Genomic DNA, 26,395 nt, shown 5'->3' with positions numbered 1-26,395 from the left:
GAAGTGAAAGGAAAAAAGACTGGACCATCTTCAGTTTCATTTTTTGAAATGCTACTGAGAAAATGTAACTTTTTCCATCATTCACGAGTTAAACAGATTTTTGACTCTGCAGAATTCTGCTTTTCAGAATGCATGTGACTTGTTATTCTGTATTATGGACACCAATGTTCTTGAATCCTCTGGAATATCAAGGGGTTTGGCTTTGTTTGGTTCTGGTATCATCATATCTATGGATGCCAGTAGGATGAATTCAAGATAAACTTCCTTTCTGGCTGACTTGTAGTTTTTGCTGTCTTTCATCTGAACTTAAAATGACGAAGAAATATAGCTTTAAAATAACAGTGTGAATCTGAGCAATTGCTGAATTTTAGCAATCACATTGAAGAATCATTGCCTCCCTCTGTGATGTCTCTCTCAGCTTGAGCTTGAGTCAGAAAGAACCAAGAGCAAACAACAATCCTTTCAATGCAAGAAGCTTCCTTCAAGTGTGCAACATTGCTGACCTTGACAAGTATGCAGAAAAGTGAAAGTGAGTGCACACAAAGTTTCAAGACCTGCTGTTCATCCAGACCCTGGGTACTACGTAGTATTACCTCACACAGATTTTGTTCTTTGCATGCAAAATAGAATCACAGTGTGTGAGCTATAATTTAATCCATGTTGTAGCCTGGGTCAACAGAAAGGCCTTGGTGGAGCACTGTGCAGCAGCAGGGCAGCTCTGGCTGTTTTAACAGAATGAGGGGATCTTTACTCAAGGAATGAGGCAGAGTAGAGCAATAAGAATGAATGCTGGAAGAAATGGCACTTTTTTCATAAAAAGCTCAGTTAAACAGGAAAAAAAGCCCAGACTGGAACTAATTTCATATTACTATAAAAATACCATAGTGATGGTGGATGCAGAGATTTTAATTTTAATTTTATTTCATGCTACATATCTACAGGAAATCCTTACTAATATGGGTAGCATTGGCATTGCTTTTGCATATACATTTTTATTTGTTTGTTTGAGCTACAATATACAATATCTCCAAGCTTCTTTGCTGGCTAGGTAACATTTCAAAAGACTTTAAGTTTCTTCTCCCACAGTAACATTTGCAAGAAACATATCTAGAATTTTTAAATTTCAGTATAAAAAGAATTATATTTTGATTGATTTTATATTCATATTTAATAAGTTATTAAATTATATGTCCTTTACATTTTCATGTTAATTACAAGTATGTTCTTATATAGATTTCTCCCTGTAATTTACAGTTGCTATATAAACATACAATCTCATATAAATACTTTCTTATGGAGAATGTTTTAAATATGTGTGGAGCTCATAAGAAAAGGTGTCTTTCTGAAGAGTTTTATCATTCAATGAATTCCATTTCCTTTCAAATCAGTTGGCAGATATTGACCAGAACTTCATCCTTTCTGTATGCACTAGCAGTTTTGTAGGTTTGCTTGAATTTTGTAGACCATACAATAATTTTGTGGCAGGTGCTATTATTCTGAAGTACATTATTTGTGTATGGACTTCTTTGTTGCTGTTCTTGCCTTAAATTAGAACTTTCTAATGTTCAATCTGCTGATGTTGTCTGTTATCCATTCTTATTCACATTCTTATATTGACTGAAGAATTATTCTATGATTATTTTGACCCCCGCTTCCATTTTCTTAGGCTGCTGTAAAATTGCATGGCCTAATTAAATCCAGACATGGGCGTGGTTTGGTTCTGATTACATGACAGGTTTAGCCTTTTTACTACTTGGATCAAGGGGACTTTTATATTTTAATTTAGTTCTCCTGCATGGCTGAGGTTTGTAGTATCTTTAATGTTAAGGTCTTCTTTTCCCCTCCTGCTGCTCAGAATAACTTTATAACAGAGCTTTGCTTGAGAACTAGTATGTCCCTGTTTTTTGGAGGAATAGGTAGTCACTTGACTACTTGACTTGACCACCTGGAATTCATTAAAATTCCTCTTACTAGCCTGTTATATGAGGATATGGAAAACTTGGACTGTTGTGTTTGCTTGCAGGCTTATACTTGGGCTCACCAGCATCTTTTAGGATTTCTTTGTCCAAATGAATGATTCTGACCATGGTTGTGCCTCTGCAGTTTCAAGCAGTTAAATTATTTAGGTGTTTCTGCATGCTCAGTAACTGGCACACTTTGCCTGGGTTTGCTGGGTAAAAAGGGGATGTAGAAGTAAGTCGGGTATAGCAGTTTTTTTGGTATCCCACTCACTCCTATTGAGCAAGAAGGCATAAAATGTATTAATAGTCTCATTCAAGGAGAAGTAAACTGCTGATCCAAACTGAGACAGGAGAAGGACAAATCACATCTGCACCATTGGGCACAGACCACTCTGGCCATTATTTAGGGGGTGTGTATGTATGAAGGGAGTTAATTCGTTTTAGTTCTGGGATAAATCCATGGCTGACCTTGTTGATGTGACAGTGAAATCAGCAGTTCTCATATGCTTGACAGAAAGGCATAAATTAAAATGCTTTCTTTGAACCAAGGTCACTGCATCACAAATCTGAGCATTTTTCCTGTGATGGGGAAATCCCTCTTAGTCTCTGAGCATCCTTTGCTCTAGCTGATGCAGGAATTTGGTTATGGGTGCAGGAACCACAGCTATCTTGAGCTACTAGTCTTCTAATCAATGCTGTCTGTTTGTTGTACAACAGTAAGGTCTTCACAAAGTTCTTTTGGATATTTCCTTTTAGTTCTTCTGTGTGAAAACAAACATAGCCCACAGAGAAGTGTGAGAAACTGGAGAGGCAGTATCTTTCTCCTTGTGACAAAGCCCACATTGCAAAGGCCATACCTAATAAGGAATTTATCAGTTTTAAAGATACCACTGGAAATGTTTATGCTGTTATATAGGAAAGTATTCTTTGGACACAAGTCATCTTGTAATTAGAAATTAGGGTGGATGTGTGGGCTGCTGGATCTGTGACTCTTTTTTGTCTTTCTTTGTCAGCATATCTGACACTCTGAATTTAGGTCTGCTCCAAAGCCAAAGCATTTGTCCTTCTGAAATACTTATTTGCACTCTAAACCTAATCAGAGATAAGTGGTGTTTCAGCACTGTTTGCAAAATCCTTCAAGAAGTGCGTCAATCACCCCATAACAACATAATTTAAATGTTGTTCCTAGATCAATTCACAGAATTTAACTGAGAAATGCCTGTAGTGTAATATAGTAAGGCTTAAGGTAGCTTATGGCCAGTTGGGATATAGAAGCCAGCTATGGCAGCATGGTGCCCAAGACACACTAATTTTCTTTGCTTCTTGACTGAGTGTTCTCCTGCTTTAGCAGCAAATACATTAGACAGTTCAGAGGCAGCTTTGATACTTCTTTCTACCTTGCTGTCACAGGTCTGTCTAGAAAAAGCTTAAGACTCAAAAACTCTGACTACCAAATCCTAGGCAAGATGAGAACTGGGGCCACTGGTCTGTAAATAAGGTAGAGCACAACTGAATGGGGAATGAAGGACAAGTGTAAAGAGTAGTTTGTACTTGAAAGGCTTCCTCTGAACACCATGGCAATTGAGGCCTCTCACGAGGAAATGGAACTCAAAAGCTAGGGAGTAAAGGTGCTTTTTAGAGATGAACATTAAACTTGTAGGTTTATGGTGCTCTACAGTGCCAAAGTTAATCTTTACACACAGTGCATATATTTTTTTAGGTGCATCTCCTTTTCTTAGTGTATTTGTGTTGTGTTTGGAACGAATGACCTCTGAAGTGGTAAAAAAATTTTAAAAACTTACCTTGCTAAAGTAATTATCCTGTATATTTGCTTTCAAAGGCTATATTTCTTAAGTCAATAGTGAAAATAAATGCAGTTTATATGTCTGAAATGCCTTCAGCAAGAGCTCCAAAGAACTGTAAATATATTGTCCTGGTTTGAAAGGATAGGTGTCTGCCAGTAAGGGCAGAAGTTTCCCTTTGAAATAGAGACTTTGGTTCCACTCCCCGCAAGTATTATAATTGTTTGAATCAAGGACTCTGAGGCAGAGATAAGGGGGTGGGAATAACAGCTCTTTTACTAATATATCTAACCGTACAAGCAGAAAACAACAGCAGTTGTTAAAATTGCTAGCAGAACAGAATAGATAACTCTGTGTCAGTCCTTTTAGATGCAAGCACGCTGTCTCTGTGCTTAGTTCCAGCCCGGAGCTGCCGAGGACAGGCGGGGGCCGCAGGCGGACGGGGCGGCAGCGGCCAAGCCGGTCCCGGGCGGGAATGGGCTTTAGCGGGCGGCTCCTCGCTCACCGTTTGTGTCCGGGTGATCAGCTGTGTCCGCAGAGGCAGGAGGCTGGAACGGGGCAGATGCAGGGCAGGTGATCATAGAGGGTCTGGCTCTCCTGTGCTCAGCCGCGTGGACTGAAGATCCGGGCATCCTCCTCCCCCGCTCGCCGGAAAACACGAGTTGTCCCCCCTAGCCCCCCTCCCCCGGGAAGCCTCAGAGGCCCCTCCGGGAGCCGCTGCAATTGACACCTTTTGTCTGGAGTCATCAGAGATCCTGGGTGTAACCCGGCCAGCTCCATTGGCATGATAATGGGAAAAATTCTTTCAATTGACACAGTAATAGAAAAACACTCAACCCCCAACATGTATTCACACAGAACTTCGGTGAAATAGGGAAGACATACTATTACCACTTTGGAAAGGGATATAAAAAACAAAATCTCTAGTGCAGATCTAACTACAACATCAGTGATAGTCATGACAACCCTTGATGTACATCAACTGTATAACCCTTGTTTCTTTCCACGCATCTTCTAATGCTGTAATTGTATTTTTAATCACAGTTATAATTTGATAATACTCTGCTGTTTTTCCACTCCTGTGAAGCAGAGAAGCAGGTCTCTTGGTTCAGTGTGGTGTTATTTACACTATTAAGTTGCAGTGGGTCTCTCTGTTTGATCTGATGCTTGGTGTAGCATTACTGATGAGGTTGAAAGAACTACTGTCTTGAAGACAGACAGATTCTGGATGGAAAGCTGGTACATTAGGGGGAGATTCCAGTAATTGTTCAGAATTACAGGAAGGAGTAGTTGTAAACCTGACATTTCGTGTGGGGAGCCATGAAAAGAGGTGCTGACAGCAGCTGTTTCACTTAAGCCCTTTGGAGTATAGGGATAAGTCCTATGGTCTGTGTGGCCTCAAGGGGTTAGACACATCCCCAGAGTCTCTTCTGGCATTTGCTACACCTCAGGAGGCACTATCAAAGGGTTAAATAGTTCCACAATGTGTCACTTGCTCTCTAATTAGGAAGTGATCCAAGAGCTCAAAGTTCAAAATGCACCATGGTCTGAGCTGGGACTAAGCCCAAGTTCCCACTGACTGCAAGCTCAAATGTTAATGTGATTCATCTGCATGTGATCACTTCACCTTCCCATTTCTGCCATTTGTTTTCCTTTTTAACAGGAAAATTAGACATTTCAGCTACACAGTTTCACTTCTTTTGTCACTGTCTGAAGTGTTCCATTGCTTGTGTATTTTCTGGGAATTACTTGTAACCTCCTTTTTAACAGAAAGCAGGCCAGTAAAACATGACAAAAATCTCACCCCACTCCGTTCTCAAGCATCTGTAACTTCTGTCGGACAACCAGGGCAGGTCTCCTCCCAGCAGCAATGTAGTTACAAACTGGTTAGCCTGAGCCTCAGAGAACATGAGGGTCCTTGTTGGCCTTGAAGGGAGATACAAAGAACAGGCAAAATAGCAGCCAGCTGAACTGGTTTTGAGATGAAAGGACAGAGTGGGGGTGGGCTGAGGCCACAAAATGGTAAATAAAACAGTTTTGGAAAGCAAACAATAAATAGCAGAAGGCAGATGCATGGATAGTAATATGAAAGGGACAGAGTCAAAATGTCACCCACAGAGCCTGCAGCTGAGGGAGTGGGCAAAGTTCTGCTGAACTGTACCATAGAATCTGCTGAGCTGGAAGGGACTCATCAGGTTTTGGGATCTCGTGTTTAAGAATGGCACATGTTTGGGGGTCATGGTTTTATGTTTCACCCCAGAATAGATGGTAGCTTCTTGGGGATGATCGCCATGTTTTGCATATACATTAAAAAAAAAAAAAAAAAAAAAAAAAAAGTGCTGATTCTGGTCTCTACCTTTTCCCTCTCTGCCTTCTGCAACATGTGTTTACTGTTTCCCTCCACTGGCACTTTGGGTGCTTAATATGGCAAGTATATTTGAGTCAGATCATTAACGTGTCTGAGAGACACATCCAGCAAGACAAATTTTGTCTGTGAGCTTTCACACTGTTCCTGCAACACATGTGAGAGACAAGCAGGCCTTGTGGCTGGGAATGGCAGCAAAGAGAGGAGGGATGATGACTTTTTTTATGAAAGTATGATATTAAATCAGCTTTGCCATCACACTTAGCTGGTTCCTGGGTTGGTATTGTTGGCAGTGCTGGTAACAATTTTCCTGCGTCACACAAGGCTTAAGGACAAAGAGGCAGCTTCATCCTTGACATAATGCTATAATTGGAGTCACAGAGTTGGACCCAGAGTGACTGTCTAAAGTGTGCCCTTTCAACAAACTCCACTAAATCAGCTCATTCTTGCTCTCTCTTTTGTTTCTTTATTTGTGGCTACACTGAATTAGCATCTTAAATAAATTTCCATGGGAATCAGAGATGCAATAGCTAGCTTACTTTCTCTTGTGCATCTACAAACAGTCTTTTTACAGCAGTCTTTTCACAATCTCATGTACAGTGTTTGGGCACTTGATCCATCTCCATCAAGGGCTTTTCATGCCTATCCTGTTCCAGTAAAAAAAAAAAAAAAAAAAAAAAAAATCTAACAGTGTAAAGTGCATAACATGCAATATGTATTTGATGATAGAAGATTTGTTACACATATTTTATATACACAGATGAGACATCTCTCTTTCTGGAGTGACTTTTCACCCATTCATTGTTTATCCTACTCTCACTCTGATATATTATTTTTATATTTTGTGACAAGTAGATTGCAAAGGTTGAAAAGAAAGATAGGTATCAAATAAAAAAATCGATTTCATGAAGCAAGGCATTCTCTGCATAGCAAATAAAGTAAGAAAAGAGAGCTTTGTAAGGAAGAGAGAGTTGAAAAGCCAGGCCTTGTGATGAAGAGAGCTGTGCAAGTGGATCAGTAAGAAAGGAAAAACTCTGAAAAAGTCTCAAAGCTCAGGACATGAAAGCATGACTTTCATGGAGGTGTAGGCTATGTGGCTGTGGTATGGAACAAAAGATTACCTCAGTTGCTGAATTTTTTTGAAAACAATACAGATGCATTGGAAATAAGGTCCAGGCTCAATAATAAAAATAAAGTAATTACATACTGTGATCACACAGTACACCTCAGGTAGAGATTTATATGTTAAAAATACTAGAAGAGAGCTCTGGTAAAATAATGGTGTTGGTATGGATAGCACAGACTGAGTAGGAAACCTGGGCAAAAGTAGAGGCATTGTATGTTATGTACCTGGGTGGCAGCTGATGGAGCTGTGCAATTGCATCAGAATCTGAGATGTCATTGAAGAACATACCTATTACATCTCACTGTGAAGAAAATGTTGCAATCCCGAGCACATTGTGATGCAGCACTCTGCCAAAATTCTCGTGCAGCCTGTCAGCAGAAGTTGGAGAGCTGAGATACTCCTGCCCATTTAAAAGAGGCACTAACTCCAGCATCTGCTTCTGCAGGGAGTTCAGCTCATTTATCCAAGCAGAGGGGAGAGAAAGGACTTGTGCCAAGACTACATAGAATGTAGTGTGATTGGACTGCTTTAATTTGACCCCAGAAAAGGGTCAAAAATTAGGAGCTGTCAGGGCATTTAATACAATATGCCTAAAACACAGGGTGAAATATGGGACGGGAGAAAAGCAGAAAAATACAAATGGATGCTTGTAAATCACTGACAAAGTGGTACAGGAGCCTGCACAAGCAAATAGTAAAAGCTGGATAGGATATAACAAGCAGTAGAGTGCCTTTGGGAGTGCGAGAGAAGGAGGAATAGATGTTGAGATAATTAATCAGAAAGATCAGAGAAAAGACAGTGAAAGCCAAAAAGATGACATAGTTTTTAAGGAGGATTTTAGTTATTTCCAAAGCAGAAAAGAGCTTGAAGGGTCTGATGCTTGAAGCACAAAGCATGATATTTATGCAGGGAGTTATCATAAAACACTTGATGGGACAGGTTTTGGTGGCATACAGGTCTCACAGCCAAATTACAGGCAGAAAGGAGGATGGGATGACATGGGATCACCAGCTGTAAGCAGGGTATTCAACTAACTACAAACAATTCAATTCAAACAACAAAGGAGAGAGGAATTTGGGCAGACAGGTGGGAACATAGATGACTGAGGCAAGATCAGAAGGAGCTTATATTTCAGGGAGTGTTCACTGCATGCAATACCTCTTTTGCCTCTGCGTTAAGACCAATAAACTGACAGAGAAGCATTTGCTTCTGTGCTACATTACCTTTCCTTGAACGATGGGGGGACAGACAAAGAGGGCACAGTGTGTCGCTAAAGAGAAGGGAGACTTAACACCTCTACTTTTGACAGCAATAACTTGCTAGATCAACTTGGTTATCTCACAGAACCTTACTCTAAGGTGTGTCTGTGACTCGGCTCTTTCCAGGATCAGGAACAAAAGAACAAACAGTTAAGATGGAGTCTAAGTGAAGCAATCAATGAAGGTTGGGGGGATCAGGTCAAGAAGATCAGAGTAAGGAATTTGTGGCAGAGAATTGAGAAATGCAGATAAATAAAGCAGATAAACCACGTTAGTAAGAATGAGAATAAGAAAAAGCATGGACAGAATTACAGACTTGGCAAGTAAAACTTCCACAGTGATCTACTGATTGTTTTTCCTTCCACCTTAAGCATTTTAATGCCTAGCAGTAAATAGTCAAACCTTAGCCCTTCCCAGTCAGTCCCTCTTGTTCCCCTGCTTAATAATGAAACGCAGTATCTTGAACACCCAGAATGCGAAGCAGGAGCTAATCATTGGCTCACATTGTGGCTGGCAGGACTGGCCCGCCTCTTTGGGTTGTGCTGACAAGCTGTTTATGTTTGTGCACGGCCACCCTTTAACTCAGCCTCCCGATGCCTGTAAAGGGAGCAACTGTCTGAATGCTGCAGGGAGCTAAATCTTCTCATCAGAGGCACAGTGAATTTCAGCCTCTTATTTTCCCATCTTGACTCTATGGAATACTAGTAAGTAGCCTTCTGTCTTGTTGTGGCTTTTCTCATAAGACTAAAGGGATGTTTTAGCAAGGCAGGTAGGTGCTGTCATTTAGAGAAGCAGCTGTTAAAGCATTTTCCTCTGTCTAAAGTAAAAGAGCAGCTACTTTGTATGCAGCGTCATGACTGCAAGGACCACACAATTTCAGTCTCAAATGAGACCTTCCTGGAAGGCAGAAGGGAGGAAATTAATGAGGACACAACCCATTTAAACTTACTCAGTTGTTGGGATATTCGTATATATATATTTCATTTAATCTGCATTTAGTTCTTATTTTTAGATGTATTTACAGTATTTGATCATCCAGTCTAATTTTAAACAGCAGTACTTTTTGCAAGGTCATGAGTAATGTGGTTTGGAAAAGTGTGAAATGGCTGGAAATGAGATATTATAAAATGAATGCTCCCCAAAATGCTGATAGGTGCTGTCATGTTTGCATATACATACCTAGCAGTAGAAAAAGAAAGTTGTGGTCAGAGATTTCAGTCCTCTTTGTTGATTGGGAATTGTTAATAGGAACTGTTCACAGCTCCACAGAGTGAAAGACTGCAGAGATAGGATGAGCATTTAATTTTCAGAATTTCAAATCAAGTATTTCCTGTTTGGGCATTATTCTTCAACTTACACTGCACTGCATATATTGATGGACTTTTTAGACTTTTTTACCATTTGCACCAGCCAAGGAAGTCTTAATGTCCCTGTCAGAGCTGGCCACCATGCAGAATCTCAGAACTAGTCTGCTCCTAAAGTTTGGGCAAGTCTGTGCGTAGATTTCATGTGGTAACTGAGGCTCAGGCTGTGAGTTCCAGGTATCTGAGGGGGAGAAAGGTGGCTGTCACTGTAAATAGGCATGTTCATTATTCCTCTATTTAAATATCACAGGAAAGTAAGTTGCAATCAGATCTTCATTAATTAGCCTTGACTCATGGAAAAAAAAAAAAAAAATTGAAAGTGAATCCAAACCAAGGCCTGATGCCATATTCCTTTCAGCTTGTTTAACTTGCTCCCTGTGGAAGTACCCAGTAGGGGAATACCCAGAGGGTTATGCCTTTGTCTCTGCTGTGCTGCTTGTGTTTTGGGGCTGTGCACAGCTTCTGCAGACAGCCCTGGGGCAGCTTGGAAACTTTTGACACAATCTTACTCAACCTATAGGATCTTAATGACTGAATCATTCATTGAGTTGTGGATTGCAGAGGGCCAGTCAAGCAATATTATGCTTAGAAAGCAGTGGCTAAGAGACAGCTAGACAGAAACTTTCTAATAACACTGTTCAAATTACAGGAAGCTTTTATAGTTAGTATATTTTAGGTGGGTCTTGATGCTGATGGTTGTTCAGCTCTGAGTCTTCTCTACAGCAGTAAAGAAGCAGCATGTGTGGTAGTGTATGAATTAGAGCTAATTACCACAATAAGCTGCTTCTGTGTCAGGCTGTGAATACAAGCCAAAGTGTTTCAGTCAGTTGCACTAAGCAGCAGATAAATACTATGCCTTGATTAGTAAAGATGGTTTTTGTCTATAGATAATAGAGCAGCATCGCAGTAGTTAAATGAAAGCCATAAGATATGCCACACACCTAGGAATTGTTGCTGTGCCCTTGCAGGGCATAGTTAGGAGCAATCACTATGCTCACCACATTGTCTCTTGACTAAAGAAAGAAATCCCTTGTGTATCACAAGCTCAGCACAACATGGCTGGCTCTGAAGGGGCAGACTGTGCCTGTTTGATTTGCATCAAGGTAAATAGGCCAGAAACTAAAAGTTGTTTTTTTTTCCCCTCCCAGAGATATAATTTTGAAGATGTGTTTACAGGGCTTGCTAAAACGAGGTGCTGAATCAACATTCTTCATAGAAGAACTGCTCTGAACCGAATAAGCTATAATTTGCACTTTTTGATTCTGAGCTGGTAGGCAGTTTGTGAAAACAAAGTTATTTGCTATTAGTAATTAAAGCTTTCAGATGTCCTGGGAAGCAGAGAAGCATATCATGCTCTGTTGACAAATGAAGGATAAAATTTGCAAGGAAGCTGGAAATAAAACTGCTTACTGTGGTTAATTTTCGTCCTCTGGTTCTGTAGGTACATTTTCCAACACTTTTGTGTGGCTGAGAATTCAGTCTGCAGCCACACTTGTAATATAGCTATTGTTCAGAACTTAATGAAAGGTATTCATTTGGGGTTGATTCTAACCCTAAACTTTTACCAGTATTTCCCAAATATACTCATGGTTATCAGATTATTAGATTCCCACTGCCATTGGGCCAGCTCCCAGAATGGATCAATATCTTGGGAAGGAATAACTCTCAAAATTACTAAGAATTTTGAGTTATTGCAGTGCTACTTCATGACACTGGGCATTTGAATTTTTAGTGAAAGCAGAAGGCTTTAAGGGTACTTTTTTCCTCAGTGTTTATTATTAGCAAGTGCTCTGCTGATATATCCTACATGCTTGACACATCAGTTAAGGCTATGATAAGTGAAATAATATTGCATGTGTCTCCCTCCCATCAGCTGTTTGAGTCTGATCAGGAAACTGAACTGTTAGGTAACAGGAAAAACTCTGAGGGTCTGAAAGAAACAATGTCAGCCTTCTGTCAGGTTTGGATCGATTTCCTTGTAAAGCCAGTCACTATCAGAAGTCAGGTCTCCATAGGGATAAAGGCTGAGATTTGCCTCCTCAGGCTCCTTGGCTAAGTTGTCCTCTCTCTTAAACCTGAAACCTCTGACTGATATCTTCAGTTTTCACCCATGCATATGAAAGCTTTTAAAAAAATCTTTCATCATGGCTTTTTTTTGCCCAGATTCCTTTTCCTAAGAATTAGATGCCAGGTAAGGGATGTTGTTGCCATTAAAGTAGAATATACTGGTTAGTTATAAAACAATGAAAAATGCTAAACATGCAGCCTTTTCTATTAAAAAAGCAGCAGGACTGTAGTACCCAGATATTACTCACCATACATTAAGAGCAAAGGGTCTTCCTGTAATGTGTATTTTATTTTGGTGATGTTATCTAGGGAAGGCACTTCTCTTAGGAAAGAAAAGGATTGCTAGGTAGGTTATATGTGCAAAATTCACCCCCAGGAGAATAGAGGAAGTCTCTCAACCAGATATTTACCACAGGTCTCGTTCTGTTGGGTGGCCTGCCTGAAATATAATGGAAGACTTGGGTCAAGACCTTCCTTGCCTGTGACAGAGAGCAAATGGCAGTGGCTAAGTTATCTTCAGGTCTGTGCTGCCTTTAAATCATCAGTATCTACCAGTTTCCACTGATTCCTTTGACTTGTCTTCCTCCTGTCTGACACATCTAGCCTCTGTGCTAGCCAGCAATGCTGAAAGAAGCAACCTTCAGTGGCATTCCAGCTCTTACACTAGCTATGCTCTGCTCTCATGCTGGGAAGATGTTTCCTTGGACTCCATGAGTAAGCCCTAAACTTTCTTCTTACTGGAATCAGTGGCTCACAGAACAGGCTCTCTGCATTGCTACTTTGATAGTATGTTAAAGGCACAGTCATGCAAGCTACCTTCTTTTAGGGTACATACAGGACTGGTTTATTAGTTGTAGCCTCCAGATGGCTCATTGCTCTCTGTAGCTCACCTTTCTCTGGCCCAGAAAGCAGACTATATCCCAGTGTGCGCTTAAGTAGGCAGGAAACATTATAGATGCCATGGTTTCTTCATCCATTAAGAAGCTTTTAAATATTTGTTTCCTTTTTTTGCCTGTGTAGTTGCTCAAAGATCTAAGAAAGCACCAATTTTAGCTTGTAGCATAAAATGTCCTTAATTAAGAGGGTAGCTTGCTGTACTCTTCTTTGTTGCTGCTGTCTAAAAAAAACTATCATGGCTGTCATCAGCCTTTTCCTCTTAATCACTGCCCGTTCACAGCATGTGAAACTAAGAAGCACTGTATCCATTAAAATTCAATGGATGTACTGCAGTTTGTCTCACAAAATGAAATCATTATGTGGCTTGTTTTCTTATCAAGATTTTTCTTCTTATGCAGTGTCTTCAGATGACACTTTACCTAATGCTCCTTAATGTACTGTCAAAAGTTAATTTTTTTTATTAATATAATATACTTGCATGGAATTCTACAGGTTTTACTCCAGCAAAACTCGTGCTGGAGTCAATAGAGAGGCTGGTTACTTAGGGACTGAAATAGGACTGTGAGAATTACAGTATGTTCCCATATGTGTAGTTTAATTTCTGCTTCTGACTGGGATGCTTAACTTTTGCATGATACCTTTGGCCTTCTTTTTAATTAGCTTCCAAGTGTCTAGTTGGTAAGTATTTGATGAGGTTAATATCAACTCTGGCATTGCAGTGACTGAACTTTCAGCACTTTCCAGACATTGCCTTCAGGAGCTATCTGTCCAAAGAAATGTCTCTTGTCCATTTTCCCTGTAATTTTCTCTTCATACCTACTCTTCTCTATCACTTCAAAATCTATGCTTAGCACTCATATACACTTTGGGTTCCACAGTCAACATCAAAACATTTCCTTGGATCATACTGGCTTTGGAAAATGTTACGCTGTCACATTCCAATACACAGATGGGAAAAGCATGAGCCAGGGCTAATATGGCTCTGGCTGCAAAAGAGGGAAGAGACATCCACATGGATAGAGCAGGCACAGCATCTCTTATACTCATGCAGGTATAAGTGGTAATTATGTCAAGACAGACTGGACTAGCACCATCACCAGTCCTTTATTAAAAACTTCTCATCCTTTCAGTGAACTTCTCTCAGGCAACTCCACACAGTACTGACTCCTTTCCTGACAAGCAGCTCTATACAGCTCTAACTACTTTCCCTACAGGCAGCTCCACACAGCACTTACTCCTTCTCTCTGCAAGTTTTAGCATCACTGGCTAAACTCCAACCTACCCTTAGCCAGGACCTAACCCTGTCTGTGTCTCACACAGTATCATCTTACCTTATCTGTCCCTTGCACAACTGCACATCCCTTACCTCTGCACAGCAGCACACACTCCATCCCAAACTGCAGCAGACTCCAATTCTCAAGCTCCAACTACATCTTGCAGCTAGCTAGCCCAGTCTTTTATAACACCCATCCTTATTGGGCAGGCAAGACTATTTCCACTGCTCTGTAATCAGTACAGCTGTAATTCATTAGGAAAGATTGCCTCCTGCACCATCCTATTCTCCTACAGGTATATAGAGGAGGACAGTTTCAGTAGAAGTCTTGTTCCCTACCTGTCCCAAAGCTCTGCTCAGTTTCAAGCCTGTCAGCTTTTCACTCTAGCTTGTAGTGTTTCTGGCCTCAGGCCCCTCATCTTTAGTCCAAGTCTCCAGCTTATGCCTGTGTAGGGAGAGCACGTAGCTTTCCTGTCATCCATGCCCCTTGCCTCACTCACAAAATTCACAGTCTCTTCATATTTCAGCTACAACTCTTTTCCTATCCTAAAGTCACATTTTTTCCCTAGCATCCCATGTCCCATCCTCCTGAACCTCTGTGTTCCATGCCATTTAAGATGCTTGTTTTCCCTGCCTCTCAGTCCTTAAGAGCTTCCCCAGAGCTCTTTTCTCCTTGCTGTATTCTCTTCCTACTCTATTTTCCTCACTACAGCCCAGTGTTTGCAGTTGGAGAGACAGGGGGCTCTTTGTTCTTCCCTGGAGTCTCAGGTTCTTCAGTGCAAAGGTCTCAACATACTTTCTTATTCCTTTTTATTGTACTTGAAGGCAGAAAAGTAGGGCAGGTCCAGGGTAAACCAGAAACCTACTAGTTTTTTGTGTGCTGTAAAGGGGAATACCTCCAAGCAAGGCCAGAGAAAGACTAAGTCAATAAATATATAAGCATGGGGGGATTTTGCTGTAGTTTTGTTTTTTGTGGGATATTTTTGTTGGTTTTTTAAAAGAAAATATAGTCCTTTATATTATTCTTGGGAAACAAAGTGTCCAGTATTCAACAAATATCTTCTGAACCAGCTTCAGGCCCAGAGCTGCTTTTGAATTATTTGCTGTGATTTCTGATATGCTCATTTCTTTGTGGTACCAGTCACATGGTAACATTTCTGATTCTTGGATGGATTATGTTTTCCAGCAAAAAGTGGTATTTGGACACATTACTTTTGATTCAGAACTTTTCGTGAATGCAGTCGTATGAAAATGTTGTACATCAGACTTTCCTGGATAGTTGCTTTTGAAATGAAGCTTACATGAATGGAAGTTTGTGAAAAATAGTAATACTGAGACACTACAATTTTACAGGAGCTAGGACTGATGGTTAATTTCTCAGGGTAGCAAACTATGACTGGGAGCAGTGCAGACCAGAAGCGTAAGCCTGGCACAAACTGAGTGTGTGCCTGTATTTAAGGGATGTGGTTGCCACAAAAGTGTGACTGAAGACCTTGAGGTAGGATTAAAGTCAGGAGGAGTGTGGGGCGTACCTGCTGTTACATGGTATATTTTCATAAGAAGCTTGAGCATTTGGTTGCAGTTGTCTTTCTTCCCCTGCTCCAATCCATAATGTCTGCAGCAGTTAGTGGACATCTATGAGCTAATTGACCTCTCTCAGATTCATTTTTTTCACAGGGCAGTTTTCTGTCAGGCAGTGAACTCTATCTGTTCACTGGGAGTTCAACTTGTGCCTCAGTGTGAGGTAAGAAGTGTGAGGGTATATTCAGAGGGGAACAGACGCTTTTGAAAACAGTCTAATGTTTGTCTTTTGAAATTATGTTGTTCTAATAGTTGACCTTTCCTGATGAAAACCACTGGCGCATATGCATTGCATAGTGTTTACTGACTTGTTGCTTAAAGAATATGAAGTATCCGGCCATTAACTCCTATTCCAGGTGGGAAAAATGAATCATCATTTCGTCTCACTTAGAAGGGAAAAGGCTGTGTATGTCTCCATCACCAACGTGCTCAGAATGAGCTTGTGTGTCCCAGGCAAGCCCAGATTCCTGAAGACGCAGATGTAAATGAGACTTAATGGGAAAAGCGACTTAGTTATGCTTATCTCAATTTTTTTTTTTTTTTCCTGTGGACAGCCAGGGGCTACTGCATGCAGTAGTGTAAACAGAAGCAGCCATGGGGCTTCAACAATGACATCAAGGTTATAATGCATTCTGGTTTTGTCTGAGCTGTAGTTTTTCTTTCTGTGGAAGAGAAGTGATACATTATAAAGCAAAACACCTACATCATGAAAAAAAGTACCAAAACCAATAAAGCAGCCCCATTCTCATCTAAGAGTTGGAGCAGGCAGCAAAGGATTTTCACATGGTATCTCTTTGGAAGATCAGCTAACAATTATGTGCCTTTTTGGAGGGGGACAGGCTTTTGCCGAACTCAAGTCACTTGGCACCAAGCTGAAGTGCTATGATAAAATACGTGAGGCCAGACCTACTGAATACAAGTTTAGCATTTGAATTCAGACCCAAGGCAGCTGTTCCATTGGCTGGCTTTAGAATGCTGGTGATAAAATAATTCATAATGTCACAGCAAATTTGTCTTTTAAAGATGAGTTATTGTCAGTGCCAAAATCTACGTCATTTTATTTCATTAAGTGAACTGAAGCTTCACCTTGAACTCTTCCAGGGGCAGTTTTGTCTTAGTTTATCAGACCTGTGTTTTTTCAGTCGGTACAAAGCCTGCCAGCTTGTTTGCATTAGAAGACTCATTTAGAACTTGAGTTGTGACTGACTAGAAATCTGCATAAACACATTCAAAGTCCTACACTGAGTAATCTAGTGTTAAAACCAAAAGTGAACATACACCTGTTGTGAGATCCAGGCTTGTTAATCTACCATCTTAACCTTCTATCATTTAGGTGATTTCATAGATTCAAATTAAATGGAAGGTGCATCCTTCATCAAACCAAGACCTTTCACTTGTCACTTTCTCAGTATTTAAGCTGCAAAAAAAGCTGGTTGAAAAACAGATTGCTTTCAACCATACCTTTGCAATGCAGTGCTCCCAATACAACTACCCTAGCCTAGATGGGAGCAGAGTTCAGACCAAGGGAGATACATATTCTGCCATATCCTGTGTGTCACAACCAGTCCATCACTGACTGAGGAGGGACCCTTTTCCCTTGCTTTAAGGAATGTGCAATGGCATTTGAAAAATCCTGTCAAGCATCTACATATAAAGATACATAATCAGCATAATTGGTATCTAAGCTGCATCCTACTCCACTGTTGTCCTACTAATACTGCTAACAAAGTTGATTTTGGTGAAAAATTAACATGGAAAATAACAGGGTAGTTTTGTAGCTGGCATTTGAAAATATCCTAAATGGAAGCTGCCATTTTTCTAAAAAGACAAATTGCTGCTAGAAAGTTGTTTTTCCTATCTGATCTGTTCTTTGTTGCAGTCTTTCCTGTATGAAGCTTTCTAGAGGAAATTTTCTCACCATCAAAGTGATGAATATCTTCTATCTCCATTTCTTCAGAAAGCCAAGATCCCTGTGTTCAATAGGAACACAGTGCTTGACTGCTCCAAAATTCACAGAGACAAAGTTTGAGAATGTGAGCATCAAATGATGCCTTAAATCCAGGCAACGGTGAGGAAACACACATCTGGCCTGCCTGGAGGCAGGAGCTATGTATGGACAGTAGGATACTAGTACCTCATAGGGATGAGATAAAAGAGGAAATGAAAAATACAAAATAAAAAATGAGATCAAGTTGAGTAAGAATGATCTCCAAAGCCTGGAAAATGAAAGATCATTTAAAATTAACCTACTGGTTTTGAATTTTGAATTTTCTTGAGGAATTGTTATTTGTGAAAGTCACCTTTGATGTAAACGGACTGGTTTTTTTGAGAGAATAGATGTATTGAAGACCACCTGAGAGCTCAGTGTGAATTAATGTGTTTGCCCCATTGGGGGAATAAATATTCAGCCAGCAAAAACATCACAAACTGAAAGTAGTTATTTCCACTTACTCTTCTCTTTATGACCATGTCTCACAAAAAACCCTCATTCTTATTCCAAAGATAACAGTCGTTCAGCTTGTTCTTGTACAGTGGGGAGAGACCTGTGTGCCCAGAAAACCACACAAAGACTAATAATTTCTGTCCCCAAACCTGTAAGTCTGCTCTACAAGGATCAAGTTCTTTGGGTTCATGGAAAATATCAGTAAAAACATGAGGTAATCAGTTCACCCCACTTATTTACTAAGTGGGAGAATAACTCAACTTTTATCAAACCCTGCTTATTGCAGTTTCAAAAAATAATTTTATTTGCTTAGCTGACATCTGTGCATTTTGTGTATTATGCTGCTTACTTCCATGACAGGAGAGCAGAAGGAAAATGCTAGAATGCAGGCAAAGTTGTCCAACTTTGGTAGCAGCTGAGCCATAGGGCACATGGAATCTGTTCTCATTGATCTCTTGTTTGTGTGGGGTGCTGCGGTGTCTAATAATACAGCTGAGTTCATTTTACATTGGATCACTGGATTGTATTTCACACATCTGGACAGCTGCCTTATTTCACAAAAGCTGCAGGAATATAATACCATTGGGATCTCTACCTGATGTGACTGAAATTAATCAGTAGTTTATACAACGACTGGAGGAAATTGTGACAGCACAGGCAAAAATAAACACAAAAAATAAATTTGTAATTTCCTCCTTTGTTTCTACTGACTAGAAAGCCTTGTTTTTTGGGTTTGGTGTTGTTTTTTTTTTTGTTGTTGTTGTTGTTTCTGGCTTGTTTGTTTGTTTGTTTGTTTGTTTTTATTTCTTTTTTAAATCGCTCAACTGCTTTTAGCTTTAACAGTCCAGTTGTGTCAGTCCTGGATCCAGGTACAAATGAGTAGACCATCAGCGCAATCCTGATTGTGCCAAGATGAAAAACTGAGCAAGTGACAAGGCTCAGGACTTTCAGGCAGAGCGTTTACAATGGTGTTTTTATTTTGTTAATGACTCACTGTACTGATTCACCAATACTTTAGTGAAAGCTGCCTTGTTCAGAGAGTCTCATTGTTCAAGCAGAGTAAGATTATTCCCAGTAAAAAAGCTGGAAAAATCCTCTGCTAAAACCAACACCTAAATAAAACTTGTTATTTTAAAGAACATACAGCACATACAACATACAACAACTTTAATTTTAAATAATGGTAGAACTTCTTTTTTATCCACCATGAATTTTTTTTCTTTGAGAATCTTCTTCAGTCCTGACACAGAAGCTATGAAATATCCAAAAATATAGGTGTCTCCTTAAGCCTTTGGTACTTGAATGTAATCAGGACACTAGACCTTTAAATAGACGAAAACAGGGACTGAAGGTGACTTGGGGGCTTTGAGTCATGGACTTTCATGGGGTGCATATCAAACCTTTGCTTCTGCTACTTCTGGTAAAATGTTCATTCTGGTAAAGAATGGCTTGAACCACCCTAAAAGTTCCCTATTCAGCAGCTGTTCAGTGGCTCTGAGTTGCCTTAGTAGGAAAAAAACCAACAAAACAAACAAAACAAAACTTACCAACACATAAGATTTGTTTCCCACCTGGAAGCATTTAGAGGATGTAAAGGGATCACGCATTCACATCCCTGTTTATCAAAAACCAGGTTGTTGTAAATTACTTGCTAAGTTGTAGACGATTTCATATACTGCACAGGATTTTCCCGCCCCTTTCCAGAGGCTGCGTGTGCTGGGAGTGAGGGAGGGCTGCAGCGTCGGTTTGTTTACACAGCGGGGAGTGCGGGGACCCGGCTGTCACTTTCTTGAGTGGTGGGTGGATGGTGCTCGGGGCTGCTGAACGCTGCATGGGGGAGCAGTCAGGCATCTGCAGACGGGGGGCCATCCCGCCATGGGGCCAGCTGTGTATTTTCAAAGCCTTTTTACCTAGGTTACTTGTAAGGCTGCTGCTGAGGAGTTCTGCTAAAACTGGACTGTGTACGTTCCCTGGTTTGCCTGTAATTTGAAGTTTATGAAAACCAGATGGATGACTGACTGGTCTGCAAGTTAGGGTAGGAATGGGATCTTTTGACATAAGTGCAGCTTTTACAGAAAACATTGAGTTAAGAGGATTCAGGCTCAAGCTAGATTGCTTCTTCCCTCCCCCCCACTTTTGTCTATTTTTACTGCATCATTGGTATGTGTCCAAGGAAAGTCGGCCATATCATTCGGAAATACAAGGGGATAAACTTTTGACTGTCGGATCTCTTCAGGCTGAGAGACTCCAGAGTAAATGAACTGAGAGATGAAGAATTAAAAAAGAGGGATTTCTATAGGTGAACTTTTTTGGTTGTCTGCTCTGCCAACATCAGTGTAAAATAACGAGGAAACTGCAGCAGTCCTTTCCTGTCTTTCTAAATAATGTAAGTTACCCTTTCATACTCATCTCTAAATGTTCGTGAGGTTTTTCTGCTTTCGAGTGTTTTGTGAAAGCAGTGGTTTTATAGCCAGTGAGCTCTTGCCAGGAGCTCTGCTGTGTGAGTGCATTGCTTTGTCTTTCTTTTTCTAAGTCAGGGTGGTAGCAGGGAAGCCGAGCAGTTCGACGCCGCCTTTCTTTGACAGTCGTGTTAGCTTGGTTTTAGAGGGCTGTCGAAACTTTTAAACCTTTTCAGAGTTTGTGCAGAAATTTGTTGTAGCTGGCAAAAGACAATAGCAAATGTTTTGATTAAATTGTGCATGTCAGGATTGCCGTAAGAGCAGGCGTTTCAAAGGGGACTGTGTGATGCTATGTAAAGAAGACAGGATGTGACAAGGGAAAACAAATGTTTCCTGCTCTTTAATATTTAAAAGAAATAATTGAAACAGAGCCAAGGAGTTTGCCTAGGAAAGAAGTAGTGATGTTTATTCAAAGCAAAATAATGACTTTGTAAATCTGAGAGGACAAATGCCAAGGTCTAATTAGGAGAGACATTTTACTTTTCTCAGTGGTTCATTTTTTGAAGCTGGAAGTTGGCATTAATGTTGCCATATTCCGTTGTGCTTTTATGAAGTGTAACTTGAGCCATTGCCTGATACAAAGCTCTCCATAGGTTATTGAGGTAGGTTGATTACTCTCCTTTTAGTTAATTTTACTATTTTCAAAATGCTGTCTAGGCAGACTGTTAGGCAGATTAATAGGTTTAGGTAAAATAAGGGGTGTAATTACAGATAATATAGCAGGTAGTATACTAAAACAAGAAATACACCAAGAAAATCACCTTGAATTCAAGCATTCATCAAGCCAAAGCAAAGACATAGATGTTCATTTAGAGGGGGACAAAAGTGAAAATTGTTGTTGACTAAATAAATATTTCTTTGATAAGGATGTTGCTTAAGAAAAGTTGCTTTCTGTTCCAGCCTTGGATTTTTTGTTTTTGTGGGCAAGGGATTTATCATCTAGATAATTGTCTGTGGCCAACTATTATGATCTAATAAACAGAAGATTTTTTTCTTAAAAGTTCTGCATTGCTGCTTCTGTGAAAACAAATGGCGTTGACTAGCAATACTAATGAGAGCTTCTAGACAATGTGAATATTTTTAATGAACTTGGGAGTATAAACTGTAGGGCTTGAAAAGAATATTAAATTGTTGTTGTTGTTGTTGTTGTTAAAATCTGTATAAACTTGTTTATTTTCAAGTTAGTCCCAGAACTTTCTGGATGATATCTAAATCATGGAGAGGTTATGGAGAAAAGGTAGCAGAAAGCTAATATACCTGATCTTGGGACTGAATTATCCTGCTCGCAAACAAAGGCAGCAGAAAAAGGAGTTTGTTTCCTGTTTCCAGGGGGTTTGGGGGAGGAATCAGTCTGTTAGGAAAATGAAATAAGGCTACTGTGCTTTGGCCCTCATCCAGAACTGCTTACCAAACAGTACATAAACCAAAGGTTTCCTCAAACTTCTCAGCAAAGCGTTTGACAAACTTGAGTGGTGAAAGACACTCCCATGTCTTATCTCGACCTGCAGTGCCCACAATTTGGTTATAACGAACAGGTTTGTGTTTCCTTTGTGGCGAGTTCATTTCAGCTCTTGAGATTCATCCTTTTTCATGAGAAATGGCTTTGGTAGGCTTTTAATAATTACGTCTTTGTTCAGGGAGAAGGCTGAACGGAACTTTGGTTCAAGGAGTGTCTCTAATACATGCTGCTTGAGAGCCAGAAGGAAAATTTAAGTTGATTTTATGACAGAACCAATTCTAGATTTGATTATAAGGCTTCTGGGAATAGGGAAGGATTATGGAAACAATTATTTCAGTCAACTGGGAAAGATGTTTTGATTTCTTTATGTAATTTGTAAAGAGAGACAGCAAATGTATCCTTATAGGCACAGAATAAGAATTAGAAGTGCATACACATTTAAGGCTTTGGGGAGTGGTGGGGGTGTGTCTTAAAAGTTGATCTTTTTCACAGCATTGATTTTTTATGAAATCTTGCATTTGAGGCTAGATTTGAGACAAGCAGTGTCCATGGTCTGGTGGCATACTCAAGTACTGTCTGAACCCTGCTATGTCCAGCAGCATGCACAACATTTGGAACATTAGACCTTATCTGGATAAAGATGATAATTCTGCTGGGGGTTTCACCAGCCCACAATACTATTCTTTCTCTGTCAATCCTGGTTTTAGATTGAAGCTCAGATTGTTTACTGGAAAATCCCAGATAATTTGTGCTTGAGGCCATCATAAGAGCATACTGGGCTTGTCTTTGCCTGATAATGGAATTTCATTAATTCATAACAAAACTAGAATTTGGACAGCTCATGTAAACACAGTGATGCTCCTGATTCCTTTGAGGAAAACCGAGGAATTAAATTAGCTGAATAGGTATTGGGTGTTCTAATCCAGAGAACAAAATGCTGTACATTACTGTACTGAAGCTGAAATTTAATCATCTGCATAAAGTATTAAACATACACAGTTTTGCAGAAACATATATTACTGTGTCTAGACACATGAACTATTTTTTATAAAAACAAAGGCACAATGTATATGGTAGGTTAGGATAAATCCTTGAGCCGCATTTTATTTGATCTGCTGGCAAGCATATTGTCTCATCAGGATTAAATGTATCTGAGGATACAAGTGTAAGTAGTTTAAACTTTTTTTTATACACAGCAGCAAGTATATATTATTGCAAATAATAAGTTCAGTGTATAAAGAATATTCCTTAATACAGTGGCATTATATAAGGAATAACATTTCAAATTTAATTAGCTGTTTTATGGACAATGTAGTATTCTGTATTATAAAATACCACTAATTCCAAAGCCCTAAAAATTTTCTCCTGGAATTCTGCCAATCCATATTTTGCAGGGTAATATGTATGAACTTACCTTTTTCAGTTATTGAAGCCATCCAGTGATTGCAAGGTTGCAATCCACTGTTGCAAATGCTAGACTTGGCTGACACCTTCAACCAAAATTATAATTATGAATACTTATATGCTATTTCCAGAGATTGCAGGTTGTGGGTATGTTTTCTGTAATGTTTCCTGGTAAAAAACCAAGGGTGGGGAGAGCTAACCATGTGAAATGCATGCCATTAGCTGTTAAAAAACTAGACTAAAAGCAAAAAATCAATATTTGTTGAAAGAAATCAATATTGGTAAGGAAATAATGACTATTTAGAGGTTTTTAAAATACTGCCGGGAAAAGAACAGGGCTTAGCAGTCACATAAATGGACTTTGCCCCTCTATATCTCCATTTTTTGATAACTTACTTTTCAATACATGCTCCTGCTGGAATTGGACTTGTTCTTCTATTTGCCATGTGACATTAATGGATTGCAGGCAGTCCTTTGGTGTGCTGTAAGGTTTGTATTAACATGTCTGTAAAGGAAAGAGCTGCTTGGTTGAAAACACCAAATGAAATTGGGAAGAATTCCTGTTTTGTGCATAAAATCTCTTTTTCTTCTTTTTTGTTTTTGATCAACTGAAATAAAGATTGCCTTCCACTGAACAAAACCTAGGCTGACCTCTGGAGAAATGAAAATGGCATTTTATGTCAAACTTTCTGAAAGGTTTTATTTCTATAAAGACCATGTTTTATTTCTGTGGTTTAAATAGATAAATATTTATTGTATAAATTGTAACATTAAAGGCATTTGTCTTTGTTTTCTACCACAGACTGTCTAAACATTTTCTGTCCAGTCTGGTGACATATTTCATGTCGCTCCTTTCAATAATTGGGCTGGCTAGTTTTGTTTGGATTGGGCATTACTTATTTTGAAAGGTGATTTTAGCTGGAGGTCAGTAATTGAGTTTTCATCAGAAATACCAGTTTATAACTGGAATACCATACAGTGAAACAATGCAACATGCCACTGATGCAATGTGTGGGGACAGCCAAGAATCTAGTCAGCTGACAAGTCTGCTCGCAACCAGGCAGCTTTCCTACTTGATAGCTGGACTTAAGGGCAAAAAACTCAGAGGCAGATGACATTCAAAAGGAAGAATTGAAATTGGAAATGCAAATGCAATATAGTTCTTGAGGTGCTGACTAAGTAGATATAGCAGGTAGATGTCTGGCTCTATTCATCTGGCCACTGTCTAGTTGCAGTAGGGTTAAAAGAGGCACAGCTAAATTAAGAAGAGACTAATCATAGACAGTTGAAAAATGTTAGCAGCATGTATCCTGGCACTTCTTACATTACACGGTGACCCTGCTAACACAAGCATCAAAAGACATGCTGAAATGGCTGTAATGTTTTGTTGCTAAATATTAAATCTGGGCGGTAATGATGTAAGAATATGCCCTGACACTAGGAGGAGAGAAATGACATAGAAATTTACTGTAATCACGTATATTCTTAATGTTCCCCTGGAAGAACTCCAAACAACTCTGATTTTTATGGTCAGTACTTTTGCTCATGTACAAGTATTATTCATTCTGTCTCACTTTAAAGCCATCTGAATATTATCAGTTTTGAATACATTGTAGGAGAGGTTAATTAAGAGGATAGCGATCTTCAGTCCTTATGCCAAGGTGGATGCTCTTTGTGAAAGAGACATAAGGATTGAAGTAGATGCAAAACTTCTGATCAGATTTTAAATGCTTGAGATGAATGTTCAGCAATTTGCTTGCTCCTAATCCTATATGGATTTATTAGTCTTAGTGTTATTGGGCTGTCTAAACATGTGTATGATCAGTTTATTTATGGATGACTTTCTGTTCTTTTGCCAGGAAAGCTATTTGTTTTGAGCTTCTGTTCCTGATTTTTTCTTGTAGTTCTGGAAACAGAGTGACAACCCACTTTTTTTTTTTTTTTTTTTTTTTTTTTTTTTTGGAGGGGTGTTTAAATGCTAGTTTTGAGAATACTCTTTCAGTGAACATGTAATTTGGAAATTTGTCATGCCTTAAAAAATTATTTAGTCCCTGTGACAATCTATATTGTGCCTGCCTCCTTTTACGTCAAAGTTCAGCAGCATCTGGTTATTTGTGAGCTTGAAGGTATATGATATCTACCAGTGTGTTCTGTGAAGTGTTCAGGAGTTGATTTAGCAAGGAAAGAGTAGTGTCTAGATTATTTTGAACAACATAACTCTGAATAGTATGAAAACATGAAAGTGCAAAAGGCTTCTGCAGCTTTTGCGGAACAAAGACCCTCCAAAGGAGTGATGGAATCTTGATTATGCTGAATTTAGAAATGTTCTTGAAAAGATCCCAACAATTATGGGTTTTGTGTGCCTCTGAATGCATTAATCTCTGTAGTGGTCCTTGCAGAGATAGTATGTATTCTGTATGTAGCCCCAAACATATTTGGCCCATGATCTATATTATTAGAGAACTTGCATATTCTGTGAGAAATGGCACTTCCAAAAGAGCAGGTGCCAGCAGTTTCAATGATGTTGTCAAGGTCCCCTGGTTCTTCTGAGAACAGCTGCAAGTTGCAAATACTATAAATCCCTTTACTTAAAAATTCATCAGGAACTAAAGTAACACTCTGAAATTAAAACGCAGGGCTAAGGAACAAATAATTTACAGCATACATAAACTCGTAAAGAGGAAAAGCTCCCATGTTTCTCTGCATTTACACATTTTTTTTATTTGGTTTTGCTTTTTCTGTTCTTTTTCCAGTGAGGAAACAATATTTATTAAATTCCCTTCTACAACTTTCTCTCCTGTAATCCCTTTATTGGTGGAAGTGTTAATGTAAGCCTTCAGGGATTAACTTCCACAAGATAAGCTTCTGCAGGTGTTGGTTTGTTTTGTTACTAGTTGTTTTGTTTTGTTTTGTTTTGTTTTGTTTTGTTTTGTTT

At 39.4% G+C, this 26,395-nt stretch overlaps 1 protein-coding gene and 1 long non-coding RNA gene across 11 annotated transcripts in view; one reads left to right on the top strand and one right to left on the bottom strand.

Moving 5' to 3' along the window:
* TRIM2 (tripartite motif containing 2) overlaps positions 1–26,395 on the top strand; it is a 139,528-nt gene that overhangs the window by 47,469 nt on the left and 65,664 nt on the right. For 3 of the 10 annotated variants that reach the window (XM_079305408.1, XM_079305413.1, XM_079305405.1), the window contains exon 1: positions 19,975–20,524. The exons of 1 other annotated variant lie outside the window; for it this stretch is intronic. The gene's annotated coding sequence lies outside the window, so the exon portion shown is untranslated. Of the gene's footprint in view, positions 1–8,899; positions 9,218–12,547; positions 12,659–19,974; positions 20,525–20,554; positions 21,200–26,395 lie in introns of those variants that run through there. 6 more of the 10 variants (XM_079305418.1, XM_079305412.1, XM_079305414.1 and 3 more) reach the window with 5 other exon arrangements.
* LOC306801926 lies at positions 12,166–19,740 on the bottom strand. Its single transcript, XR_013774225.1, has 3 exons — positions 19,686–19,740; positions 14,454–14,559; positions 12,166–12,383 (listed from the first exon to the last, which is right to left on the bottom strand). It is a non-coding gene; the product is annotated as an uncharacterized lncRNA (long non-coding RNA).

Source organism: Erithacus rubecula, assembly GCF_903797595.1.
Source record: "Erithacus rubecula genome assembly, chromosome: 5".
Taxonomy (NCBI): Eukaryota; Metazoa; Chordata; class Aves; order Passeriformes; family Muscicapidae; genus Erithacus; species Erithacus rubecula.
The sequence above is the reverse complement of the archived record's forward strand: the minus strand, read 5'-3'. Positions and strand labels throughout refer to the sequence as shown.